The following is a 14859-nucleotide window of genomic DNA, read 5'->3' on the forward strand; positions in this document are numbered from 1 at the left end:
AGCGCTAAATATACATGGCCTGTAAACAAACATACGTTTTAGGATGTGTTCAAAAGCAAGGACTGTGTGAGCATCTAATTATGTGTAGCTATGTGTTTTTAGTACAATATTATACATCACCGACCACATTTGCAGTGCACAATTCAACATTAAGGACCACAGTCTCCATTTCATACAACAGGCACTCATCACAATATAATCCAATGTAATGTTTGTATGCTGATGAGGACAATCAACGCTCCGTCATCTAAAGGGGATATAAGAGGAAAAGGGGCAGAGGAAGTCCACAGTGGCTAAACCTCCCTCTCCATAGCTTGTAATGTGGCAATTTGTGCAGGGGCCAGAGAACTGTGGCTGGCTTTGAGTCATTCTTCTCATTTAACTCCAAGCCACACTGAGGAAATTGAAGTCAGAGGACCAGAGCACCTTATACCACAAAAACATGATGTCCTCAGGACGGACGTGTCAAGTTGAAAGTGGGGAATTAACAATTAGCAAGACAGCAGTCTGAAAAGACATGAACTACTATTGAGGGTGATAGTAAAAGATACAATAATAGCAGCAAGCAGCCATGCCCAGGGGCTAAGCCCTGGTAAAATATTGCATAACATAGTTTACAATGCACCAATAGAACACTTGGAAATTATAATGATTATGTGTTGAGTGACCGATATAGAGTTCTGTCATCGGTTTCTGACCCCATTGCATTTCAACGTCAAAGAAATGCTCATGATGCATTCTATTGTGTTAGCAATGGCGTAGCAGACTTTAAACTTCTTCTAAATAACCGCTTGGCAGATCTGCATGAAATTTGGCATACATGATCTATGTGCAAAGGTCATTCCATATGTGTAAATATGTGTAAAATGTGTAATAAAAATCAGCCAAAACAACATTGTATGCTATAATGCAAAAACTCACCCGTCACTCAAATGTCACCCTGTGGTCAAACACAACCATGCAGTTGTGGTTAGTTCAATCCATACCCTTGAATACACAGTATGTGACACATTTCATGACTCTAAGTCAGACAGGTCAATAAATAAAAATGTGCTTTTTATAGCAGCACCATTTAACAGATCCACATGTGACTGTATATGTTAGGTCCTGATGGTGTTGGACGTTCACTAAGTAATGTAGTGATACCCAGCATGTCTGATTTATTATCATGTAAGTAGGAGGAGAAAGTTTCATTGTTCAGGGTGGCCATGTTGTTTGAGCTGCTTGCCTGAATGATAGACATGTGATAGAGCTTTGTCCATAGATGCTGTACATGAATTGTCATGTTGATCGGCCCAGCGGTTACAGAGGGGATGTAATGTCAATATTTTTCCAGAAATTATGAATGGCGCAAAACCCATCATGACAGAAGTTGTGTCCTTGAGGCAAATGTGTTCCTTATTTAGGCTATTTAAATGCAACTGACCCTCTCAAGGTAGGCTAGAAGCCCGATACCACTAACAAGTGAAACTTTAGTCTTCAATTTGCTATTTCAAATAATAATATATGCCATTTAGCTTACACATTTATCCAAAGCGACTTACATTGCAGTTAGTGCATAAATTTTTCAGTATACTGTATAGTCCCAGCCGGAATTAAATCTACAACCTAAGTAGTGTTGGCACCATGTTTTCTCAATTAATGTCAGTGTTACTTATACAAATGACTGAGTTCAACGTTACATTACCTGATTACTGTTGAATTAACAATCATCCATAAAATACTAATAGCATAAAAATTAAAAATTATATTTCGAACGCTACCAATAGTGCTGGTGGACTTAATGCAGTCTCCCCTGTGTGCAGGGAATACTGATATTTTTGTGTGTTAAATATCAGATGAGAATATGATATTCATGAGACACGGCCGTTAAATGGGAGTTTCTTCGCCCCAAGCATGCAGTTGGCACAATGGCAGGTACTGGCTTGATATTGGAATCCAAGCTAGAGACATTTGCACATTTGGCATGTAAATAACAGATCTACATGTGTAAGGTGGTACGCAAAAAAGAATAACCCCAAAACTAAGACTTTTTAATCAATGACAACTCAGAAGTCAGCTATCGGTCTCAACTGAACATTCACTCAGTCTTGCCTCTATCTCAGAGCTCTCATGGTTCAGTCAACTCAATATCCTACTATTCAATAATGTGTCATGGTCAGTGAAATATCCTACAATTTAACTAACTATATATGCATTTACTATATATATTATAACAAATTATATCAATGTCGCTGCAGCATAGGTTTTGTGGGATTAAGATAAAGTGAGAAGGAAGTAGATTGTCACGCCCTCCACTTCCACCTAGCCTGTGCCAGTATCTCCCACTCTCCTGTCTGTCTCTGTCGGTATGTGTGTGGCCATGGCTCTGGCTCCTGCAATCACTCATCATCATCTTCACCTGCCCAGTCGTCCCACCTGCAGTTCATCACCTCATCTATTCCTAGTATTTAAACCCCGACTTCCCTTCCACTCATCGCCAGATCGTTGTTTGTCATTTCAAGTTAGTCTAGTTCTTGGCTGCTTAGCCGCACTTAGTTTCTTGTCTATTTTCTGTGTCTATTCATGTATTTTGCCTTACCACATTCTCTCTATGCTACAGGCCTTGAGATCGTTGAGTCCTATAAGTACCTGGGAACAATGTTTGACTGTAAACTGAGGTTCAACATGAACACTGTCATAAACATGTCAGCAGAGAATGTATTTGTTGGGGAAGCTGAACTCTTTTAATGTAAGTGAGGCCGTCCTGAGTACTTTTTACTGTTCTTTTATTGAAAGTCTTCTTACCTTTTCCTTTATCTGTTGGTTCAGTGGTTTATCCATAAAGGACAAGAACAGCCTACAGAACATAGTTAAAGTGTGGTCCAAAATAACGGGAGTCAAACACAGAGACCTGCGAGGACCAGGTGGTTACGAAGGCAAAGAGCATTATTACAGCCAACCCCTCCATGCTCTGGCTCGTCACCTTTCGCTGTTGCCTTCTGGCCGCCGTTTTAATGTTCCTCGGAGCAAGACTAATCGTCACTCCGAATCCCTTCAGCTATCGGATGGTGATCCCTTCAAGTAGACGCACCATGCGCTGTTCTTAGTCGAGTAGTTCTTTTATTTTTCTGATTTCTTTTATTTATTTATTTTCTACACATCTAAAAGGTGCCCTTTAATGACGTTGTTGTCTGTTTACTAAACTGTGCTTGACATGCCATTGTACTGTTGTATGTTGTTTGTGTCTGAATGAGGAGTAAGCTACAAATGAATTGCCCCCAGTGGGATCAATAAAGTTGTCTGAATCTGAATCTGACGGCCAACTTCCTAGTTTCTGCCTGCCTGTATATCTGCCTGTATATCTGCCTGCCAGCCTGCCTGCCTGTTTGCCTACCCTGTTCTGCTTACCTGTCCTGTCTACCTGTCTACTCGCCCTGCTCGCTCTGCCCTACCTGACATGTCTGCATGTCCACCTGTCCTACCTGCCTGTCTGTCCTGCTACTCTACCCCACTTGCCAATCCTTCCTGCTGGTCTGTTCCCTGCAATTTCCTCATTAAAAACAGATTGTTTTATATATGTGTCCAGACTCTGTGTTCTACGCTTGGGTTCCTTAGCTCTAACCATAACATTGATCCAATATTTTATGCAGTATTCTCAAGACAATTCATTATTAAATGCAAAAAAACCTACGTTGTAAGTTTTAGGATATTTAGGTTTCAAAAGGAATTTGATGAGCACCGTGAATCTAAGTCTGACCTATGACCCTGGCAGGGTTTTCCAGCACATTCAGTTTTGACTCCTGCTGCAGTAGCTTTGTTGGGCAAACAACATAGGCTACACTCAGCGATGAAACATCCTAATGCTTACTCTTCAGAGAGGTGATACAATTCACATTCCAAACATTTTAATCTTGCAGACACTATAGAGTATCAACCCAACATGTGTGGAGTGTGGAGAAAGAGGTAGTAAATCATTTTAGTTTGATGAATGCCATGTCTACGCCACTGGATGCCTAGATTATGTGATAGATTATGTACTGCGCTCATCATTCGATGGCTATGAATCTCCATTGCTGGAGAGATATGTTTAGGAATAGGCTATAACAAATGCTACATTTTGGAACAGATGTTTCTGAAAATTGACCTGTCTTAAGTCTATCACCACTCGAGTCAATGTGCCAAATCTAATAGAAATATAGAAATAGTCAGTAACGGCAGAGAAATTATGTTAGAAAAAAGCCTTTTTCAATGTCCAAGCAGCTCATAAGACAACTCAGACTGTGTTTTTGAATAAAGAACCTTTAAATTGGGAATACATGGTTTAGAGTCAAATATGTGTAGGAAGTCTAAAGCAAACATAACTTTTTTTCTTCCTTTATGCCCTCTTGAACTTGGCCATGTGCCCAAAATGGCTTGTAATTCTTGATCTCTAAAGCTTTACCAGGAATTACCAAAAGGCTAAAACTGCAGACTCAATAACCTGGAGATTATCAAGCCCTCTGATGATGATGTCAGCTGCAGCAATGTAGGGGGCTTGGCCGCTCACTGAGTAGAAGTCATTTCACAGCACAAACACTTTTCAAATCCACTCTTATCCCACTGTATGATTCAGATCATGGGAAATTCAACGGTGTGGTTGAGGGAATGTTCTCAAATGATATGAACAACAAGGTCACCGAAATAGATATTGTGATTATAAGTATTCAGATGTCCCTTGAGTCACATGCATTTCCTATATGAAACAGCCCTTGGTAACAAATTAATTGCAATTCTTTTGAAGAGTTTGTGATCTCTTGCTTGAAGAATATTAGCGTCTGAGGAGCTACACTGTAGCATGGTCTGGTGAAAATGTGTGAAAAGGTCTGCATGTTGGCAATTCTTGTGTCGCGCAAATGATTAAAAAGCTTATTTTTAAAACAAAATGTGTTTTAAATGTGTTGCATATGCCGTTATTAAGTTATATATAATATATAAATACTATATACTATTTATATAACTATTATTGTGTTGCATAATGTGGCTCTACCTTCGTGAAGAATGTGGTGACAGATGGCACACCAACGGGGGCAATCAGACAGGTTTTATGGTTTTTTATGTCTGTTGATGTTTGTTCTTCCCCTGCTACCAATTGAAAAAGAGGAATTACAAAGGGTGCGGTGAACCATTCTATCGTCTTGACCTGGACATATAAATAAATGAACATTTTCTCATCATGTTGCCATTAAAATGGCATTTCCGTTTCTTGGAAAGAGCCATTGTACCTCCTCGGTATGCTCTTCTTCACTCTCCTTGTGTCACTCGTCTTACTCCTTTTCTTTCTTTCTTTCTTTCTTCCTTTCCACCTCACACTCTCCTTGATTCACTCTTTTTACTGCCTTATTTGTTCTTTCTCACTCTCTTTTCCTCCCTCTCCAATCTTTAATAATAAATAGTACACTATTAGATAAACTATGTTGGTTAACAGATTCCCATTGCTTGCCTCATTTTTGTATTTTATCTCAAAATCATTGTTTGGAATTGTAATCTACAAATTAATATTATCATCATTAATTACATTACATTTACATTTTTGGTATTTAGCAGACGCCTTATTCCAAAGCGACTTACAATCAATACATTTGACTAAATAAGGGGTAATGGTTGAAATCTTCCCCTATGAAATGGGACAGCCCTTCAAGACCCTGATACGTACCATCAAACCATGGACGCTCGCGATTTGTTCACAACTTATGAGTTTCAGGCTATCAATTGATCAAACAAGTCATAAAATAAACTTCGCTGTTGGACTTTAGTTACATTTTGGGCGTCATATGTGACACGAGCCAGTGTTTTTTTTTCATTATTTTTTTTATTTTTTTGTGTAGCCCTACCACTTCGTCCTCTATCCCAACAAGAATCAGGACACCCTACCCATACATGTGAACGCGCCAAACGGAGGGGTAGGGCTAAGTGGTAGGGGTAAGGTGTGTGCGATAGTGAACAGACCCCTCAAAATAAGAACAATGCGATTGAGATCTCACTTTAGGATTTCACTTTGCGACCTGTTTTTAACACACAGTTAAAAATGGGGACATTTCTGGGGACAGCTCCAGCCAGGGACAGGCCACCAAAAATGGGGATGTCTTGTCAACCTAATATGAGCGTGCTTATGACTACATGAGCTTTTGCATCCTAACTATCATTTCAATAAACTGTACAATCAAATCGATTTAAATGCAATTAACTAACCCACAGGCAGAGGTAGATGTACATGTATGTACTTTCGTAAATGCAGGGCTATCAATCAATCATGCATGACCACTGTCTGTGGTGCTTGTATTACAGTGTTAAATCAGTGGCTGAAACATTGGAAACATGAATTGAGGGATGATGGTTTTATCACCATGAGCCATGCCATTCCTCATTATCTTCACTATAGGCATTAAGGTCATATCCATATTTGATGGCACTTAAAAGAGGACTGACAACTCCATGTAGGTGTACAGGGCACTTAGTGAAAATGAATGTACATTGATGGAGTTGTGATAGTATAATTAGCTTATTAGTTGACTCATTTAAGAAAAACAGATTCAATTGACTGAAAGGAGAACATATTTCGGTAACAGAATGATTAAGAACACATCTTGGCTGTTGGCAGCCACTTGAGATCGTGTCTGGATTCATTGGGTAAAGCTGTGCTTTCCTGGACTTCAATTTGAAAAATCAATTTCATACCTTTCCACAATAATAGTCTCTTGACTTTCTCCATTACTCTGACATAAACCTTCTGTCTCAAAACCTCCACTCCATACAGTATGCGTCAGGTAAAAAAAAACAGCTAAAGAGGCTGAAACGTTCAGCTTCACATTCCAACTAAAATGTGCAACAACCTGGACAGGAGGACAATTGACGCATTTTCCACGATATAAAGTATGTGTTCATATAATGTAAGCAAAGACACTGCATAAACATTGCTGTGGCAGGATTGATTGTATTCCAGTCCTAGCTCCCAATTCTCCACCATTTTGTGATCAGACGGTGCGCCCTGATATGCAAACAGCTGAGGCAGAATAGAAGTGACCAGAAATAGTTATTGTTCCCCCCCACCTGCCTTTTAATCTCCTTTCAAGGAGGGTTCATTAGAGAGGAGAAGAGCAAACTGCATCCTGATAAAACCTGATCTGTGAGCCGGGGACACTTCACAAATCCAATCTCCATTCACTTTGACTATAACTACGAATGAGTGTCATTCCAATTTTCTGTCAAATTAAATCCAAAGAGCATCTTTCTATATACTTTTTTCCCCAATGTGTTTCAAGTTGATAGTCACTTCTAGATTTTCATCGCTGGAGCAGACGCTTATCATTAAGTTAATATGTAATGTGTAGTAGGCAGTCCTATATAGTGTGCATTGTACAATCTGTCAGGCATGCTGACGATCATACATGACAGACAGCAAGGTATTATTAAGACAGCCATTAGCATTAAAGTAACCCTTAATTTATAGATATCATTTTTAAAGCATAATGTCTTTATTAAAGAGAAATTCAACTCTAAAATCATATAATATCGAACTATTTCCTTTTTTCCCATTCCATCCATCAAGGTCATTGAGGTCCAGGTTTAACTTTTTTTTCTTCTCTTTTTTGAACATGTTTCCCCTTGAAATGCTTAGATGTGGGGAAATTGCTCAGTTGTCATTAGGAGGGACATGGTGAGGAGCGGGGTCCGGGCCCAAGATTGGGGAGTGGTGTGAGTGTATCAGGGGGAGCAGATTGTATGGTCTGAGTAGCTATTAAAACTGACAGGATGGAGGCCTTGGAGTTGGTGAGCTGCCTGATTACACCTCTCCTCTCCGGTCTCCCTATTGACTGTGGTTAGGATGTAGCTTTCCATTTCCTGCAGAAATAAATTAAAAGTCAGAAGTAATTTGCCTGATGGGGGGATGCAGGTGGACTTTTTATTTTTTTTTAACTTTCTGAATAAAATTTTCCCCAGCCTGGAAATCAATTGAACCCCCCCCCCCCCAACCCACCCCCCACCTTTGATGAGAGAGGGCTTATTTTCTGTCGGTGACAGTTTTGTGGCAGGGGGGGGGAAAAGGAGGGATTTGATTAAAGTGCAGATAGTGAGAGATTGAGGTCTTGTTCTTGCCATAGCAGAGATCAAGGCATCTAATCGTGTCTCCCTGCGATGCTGGGGTGAACACCATTCTGTTCACACACAGAAGCTCGGCTGTGTTTTCGGTGCTGATATCAAAAGGCCAGTGTGGGGAAGAACATATGAGAGAAAAATACATACATACATCACATTTACATTTTTACATTTTAGACATTTAGCAGACACCTTTATCCGAAGCGACTTACAACAAGTACATTTGTCTAAGGAAGTGATTCATCTATACATCAGTCATGATAAGAAAAACACATCTACACTGGCACCAGGGGCCATTGGCAGTTACAATGCTAGAAGAAGGTAGAATTACTTTATTTATTTATTTGTTATTGTAGAGAACCTGGGGGGGGAAGAGGTCTTTAGGAAGGTCAAGATGTAGCATGAAGAGATGGTTCTTCAGTCTACAGCGGAAGATAGGTAGTGACATACAGTTATTCCTCTCATATGTTCTCCAGTCACTGGACGGTAGTCTTCTTTCCCATCCCATTTTAACTATGTTCTGACAGGCGTAGAAAAGCACTCGCTGGAACCTGCAGTTCCGTATTCCCTTTCAATATTGACTGTTTGTTATTGTGGCAATGGGTATAAGGTCTAACTTAGCAACATACTGTATGTTCTAAGAGAGGTTCAGACTGATATGTTTTGGTATCAAAACTATCAGACATAGATTGTAAATTGTACATTTTCAAAACTCTACATGACAGTCATTGTTGTGTTTGGGTAGAGTGTTGCCCCCAAATCCTAACATTTATTTAACAAGAACACATCAGCATAAATTCAAACTAATTATGTTTTAGCTCTGAAGATGGAAAATTGTAATTAAAATACGATTAGACTGGGAATTAACATGTCAACTTTATCATATGTTTCTTTAAAATAATGAAGACCCTCTGTGAGTTAAAATTGGAATTAAATTGCAGCATACTGTAACTACTCAATAGATGAAACTAAACGTCTTCCCTTTGAGGTTGTCCTTGTGCCACTTTGCATTTGACATCCCCTTTGCGCGTGTGTGTATGTACTGTGTGTGTGTGTGTGTGTGTGCGTGTGTGTGTGTGTGTGTGTGTGTGTGTGTGTGTGTAGGTCTATGGTTGTCCTCAAAAGAACTGTCCTGTTGCTTGTTGCTCATGCTTGTGTTGTTGTTGACTGCAAGGTGAACCTCTTGAACATCAAACAGCCTTTCATGTTTCTTTTATTTTAAATGGCAGCGTTTGTGTAACACTAGGAATCTGAAGCCTTCACCCCCACCAGTGGCATGCTCGTGGGTGACAGTTTGCCATCACCGCCATGCAGCCACATCTTGCGTAGGGGGGCGATTGCAGCCCTGCTGGCATAGGCGGGGGAGTGGACGGACAAGTGGGGGCCCCTCTGCTCTGTGTGCGAGTGGCACAAATGAAATTCACATCAGGTGCGCGTGATCAAAAAGCAGATGACTCAGTGTCAACTGTGTTTAGACGCTTCAGTTTACAACTTCAAATACAAACCCCAGATCCCACTCAAGCTAGCCCATCTGGGAGAGAGGTGCCTCTCTTGAAGTGCTTCCCAGTCCCGGTGACTTCATAAATAGACAAGGGGAAGGGTGTCCTCAGAAGTGGAGGACATGTTGAGGCACTTTCACCTTCGTCAATTTTAGATGTTGTTTATCTCCAAACTTTTAAAAAGAGTGTACAATCCTAAACACATTTCCCATTTTACAGATGTCCCAGCTACAGCAAAATGTCATGTCAAAATGTCTAACAGCAATTCTAAGTTAATTCTAGTCGTATATTATAGAGTATTTTGCAATAAAACAGGGAGAGGGAGAGAGAGAGAGAAAGACAGAGAGAAAGAGAGCAGAAAGAGAGAGAAACTAACAACAAAAGAAAGGGAGAAAGATATTGGGAGAAAAAGAGAAAGGGAAGAGAGAGCTATTGTTTGACAGGGAGAGTGTATCTCTCATTGTAGCCTGTCAGCCTATGCAGTCAAAGTGCCCATAAACAAAAGCAGTGTTCTGCCTTAACAAGCTCAACAGGGCCTTCATTGGAGATGTGACATAGAGAACGCCTACTCTCCCCAGTGACAGGGACTGTCTGCCACCAATCAGTCTTGTCCAAATAATAGGCAATGCTTCAAGCGAGGGCACAATTGTGATGAATCAAAGTAGGAAATGCAACAAGCATGATGACATATGCTGTTTTAGATTGTAAGTCACTTGATTTTATGTCTTAAAAAAATGCAAGCTAGATAATGATCTTATGGATGTAAAAAGAATGTTATTCGGTTTCACGCATGCTTTTTCTTACATTGATATGCAATGTATTGCAAGCGGCCAAAACAGTATCATTGCAAAACGTACTTATGCGACGTCTAGGCAAGAAGAAAAACTGGCGTTTGCAATGACCAGTGTGAAAGTTAAGCAGTATTAGGCATTAACTTTGGGTGGTTAAGGTGAGGGTTAGGCTTAGAAATAGCTTTGTAGAATTTGCTTTGTAACGGTCAGGGTAAGTCTAAGTTATCAGGGGCCTTCCCTGTGTTGCTACCTTGCCATGGTGGGATGGCTTGTGTGCCTCTGTGACCCTGAAGGCTATACCGGCAGGGGGTCACCTCACCCAGCAGGTTCAACCAAGCCGGGCAGGTTTTCAGGGTAGAGGACGGACGAAAAGCAACACCTGGCCCTCCAGGTTGGGGGTTGGGCGTGGGGCCAACAACTCCACTCCGTAAAAAGAGAACCGCTACAGAAACTACGACTAATGCAAGCATTTCCACAGGCCCTGTAGTAGACTTCAGCCAAGTCATTGGCAGTATGACCACTCCTGGAGAAAGCGCTCGATAGGAAGCCAGAAGTGCGACAGAGAGACTACTTGGCCCCAAAACAAAGGTCCGCCTAGGTACATGGAGTGTCTGCACCATGTATGAGACGTCCCAACTAGTCGAGGTCACCAGCGAGATGAAAAGGTACAGGCTGGATATTTTGGAAATCAGTGAATGTCGGTGGACTGGTTGTGGACGCCAAACAACCAGCGAGGGATCGGTTGGCCTCTACTCAGGGCATGAAGACAAGCACATACACAGCGTGGCTCTCATTGTCTCCAAAGAAAAGGCAAAACATTTTGGTAGAATGGGAACCGGTGAGTGACAGAATTATCAAGGCTCGCTTCAACTCCGAACATTGCAAACTGACCATCATACAATGTTATGCACTAGCAAACGAAGCTGAGAGAGAGGACAAGGATGACTGGTAATGAGGAGCTACAAGGAACCGTCTCCAAGGTCCCTCAACACCATATGTTACTGATCATGGGCGACATGAACGCCAAGGTTAGAGACGAAAATGACTGTGTGTGAGCTGTGACAGAACTATAGGGAAACATGGCTGTGGTGTGTGGAACAACTGTGGTCAGCGTCTTGTTGTCTTCTGCCTCAAAAACAACTCTGAAGCTGGTGGTACCATCTTCCCACATAAGATCATACACAAGCTCACTTGGAGGTCACCTGATGGACTTACAGTGGGGGAAATAAGTATTGAACACATCAATATGTTGTCCAGTTAAATGTATTTCCAATGAGCCTATTCAAGTTAAATTTGCACCAGACTTTGGTACCAACTCAAACAATCCAGACAAAACTATTCTAAACATTAAAGTCCATGTATAAATAAAGTTATGTGTAATAAAGTGGAATGAAACAGGAAAAAAGTATGACAATTGTTGGTACTTGGCAAAAAATAGAGCAAAGAAAACAACTTAAGGTCAAGATGTTGAATACCAAGTCACTGAGGCTCCAGAAACAGGTCCAAGAAGCCTGTAAGACCAAGGACAAGTAGGTCAAAAAGAGTGCGAGGAATAACAAAAGGGCCTTTGTTGAGATTCTGCAAAGCACAAGGGGCAGCAAGCAGAGGCAAAATGAGTGTTGTACATAAAATCACCAAACAGCTCTGTGGCAAAAACACCAGCCAATCGGCCCCTGTTAAAAGACAAGGATGGTAACAACCTGTTAACAGTGAACAGGCAGCGAGATGGATGCAGCACTTCTGTGAAGTCCTCAACTGCCCTGATCCATAACATCTTGCTAACCCCACCTCTGCAGATAACATAAATGGTAAATGGTAAATGGACTGCACTTATATAGCGCCTTTTTTGCTGCTCCAAAGCTGCTCCAAAGCGCTTTACAACGGCCTCTCATTCACCCATTCACACACATATTCACACACCAATGGCGGCAAGCTGCCATGCAAGGCGCTGGCCCGCTCACTGGGAGCAATTTTGGGGTTCTGTGTCTTGCCCAAGGACACTTCGACATGTGGCCAGCCGGGGCTCGAACCGCCGATCTGCCAACCTTGTGATCGTTAGACGACGACTCTACCTCCTGCCTCACAGCCGCCCCAAACATAACATAAGCCTACTCAACATCAACACCAGCCCCCCAACTGAAACAGAATTCAGAAGCGCCATCCAAATAACAAAGGACGGGAAAGCTGCAGGCTCTGACTCCATCTACATGGAGATTCTGAAAGCTGACCTCAACACCTCAGTTAAGGTTCTCACAGACCTGTTCAGAGACATGTGGGACAGAAATGTCATTCCTGACGATTGGGCCAAAGGTCTGATTGCTAAAATTCCAAATAAAGGCAATCTGCAGAACTGCAACAACTGGCGAGGCATCACATTGCTTCCTCCATTGATAATTGCATTGACAAAGATGTTTTTACCAGCGATTTGAGCGTAGTGTGATCACAAACGGCAACCTCGCGGATTGGTTCCCCCGTGAAATCTGGTGTACGCCAGGGATGTATCATCTCTCCTCTTCTCTTCCTGATTGCCATCGACTGGTCCATGTGAACAACCACCTCAGACAAACCTAGAGGCATCCAGTTGGCTCTCTTCACCCAGCTGGAAGATCTCGACTATGCTGATGACCTAGCCATCATCTCCACAAATCATACGCCTCTGCAAGAGAAAACAGATAGGACTGACATATTTGCCAAACAGATGGGTCTGAACATTAATATCTCCAAAACCCAAGTGATGTGCATAAATTCAACACCACATGTACCAATCACAGTGGTTGGCAACACTCTCGATTAGGTCGAATAATTTACATATCTGGGAAGTCTACTCAGTAAGGACAACGCATGCAGTAAAGACATCACCATAAGGCTCGGGAAAGCTCGTAGCGCATTTGCAATGCTTCATACCATCTGGAAGTCAAAGCAGTACAGCCTAAAAACCAAGATCCGACTGTATAACAGCAATGTTAGTCAGTTCTGCTGTACGGCTCAGAATGCTGGCAAGTCGTCGAGAGGGACATGCAGAAGATCCACACGCATTCCACAATGAATGTCTCCGGAGGATATGTAGAATCTTCTGTCCGGAAAGGATTTCAAAGGAGGACCTGTACAAAAACACAAGCTGTTGCAATGTGGTGCTGGAAATTAAACAACACTGGCTCCAATGGCTAGGACACATCCTCAGAATGGACCAGAACTGCATTCCCAAAGTAGCCTTGAGATGGACCCCACTGGAAAGAGGAAACAAGAGAGGCCAAAAACAACTGGCGGAGAACTGTGACCTCTGAGCTGAAAACGGCATACCTGACCTGGGGCGAGGCACAAAGCGCTGCAAAGGATAGGAGGACCAGATGGAGGCAGATAGTCACAGCCTTATGTTCCTCAAGGAACGAAGAGGATTAAGTAAGTAAGTAAGTTAGGGGGAAGGTATTAGCAAGCAAAACCGCTAAAAGCATTTATTTTCCAAAAACAGATTCCAACCTGCAAAGTTGGATTGTACAGTATATGCTGTCCGCCCCTTCCAACCTCCAACCTACCAAACCATTCTTTCTCTTTCATTGCTAGGATAATTCTGTCTCTTCTGTGTTACATAGGATTTTTCATTTCGAATCAATATCCATGAGAATTACATCCAAGAATATGATGAATAGGAGTGCTTGAATGTCAATATTTGCACGCACACACACATACACATACACATACACACACACACACACACACACACACACACACACTCTCACACACACGCACACTCACACACACACACACACACACACACACACACACACACACACACACACACACACACTTACTTAGACTGTATCTCCCTTGAAGCACTGCCAGTGTTTTGAGGATACGCTCTCTGTCACAGAAATCATATGAAACACTTCTTTCAGAATGTCATCGCTCTGTTTGGGCTTTGATCAAAGCCAACAATGTCAATTTCGAGAGAGCCGCTGTGAAGTAATGTATGATGAAACTGTCAGAAAGTTGTTTCTACTCTCCTGTGCATCTTAAAATAATAATTATGTTGCTGCCTCCGCATATGCCTGCCTTCTTCTTTTAGTTTGGAAGGATTTCCTCAATGGTGTCTAGGCATATGGAGTGACAGGGAATATTTCAGGGAGCATTTCTTACAGACTAAAAACAAATTACAACAATTTAATTTACACGTGCAATGGTTATCTAATGACACAATGATTAATTTGCCACCAGAATGCCTTGCCACAGAAGACAGATGTGAGGTTCTGAGAGACTGTTTAGTATTATACAATACCATTATTTTATATTGCAATGCTCTCTCTAGAATGTGCTGTAGGTATTGTATCATCAACCTTTAATATAACACACAATCTCAGTTTTGGGGCTACACTGGAGACGTTGTAGCAATTGATCAGGCATCAGATATTCCAAGCATACTTTGTTTTCGTCCCAGCTAAATCTATAGATCCACACAC

Source organism: Nansenia antarctica (genome assembly GCF_963989245.1).
Source record: "Nansenia antarctica genome assembly, chromosome: 4".
Lineage (NCBI taxonomy): Eukaryota > Metazoa > Chordata > Actinopteri > Argentiniformes > Microstomatidae > Nansenia > Nansenia antarctica.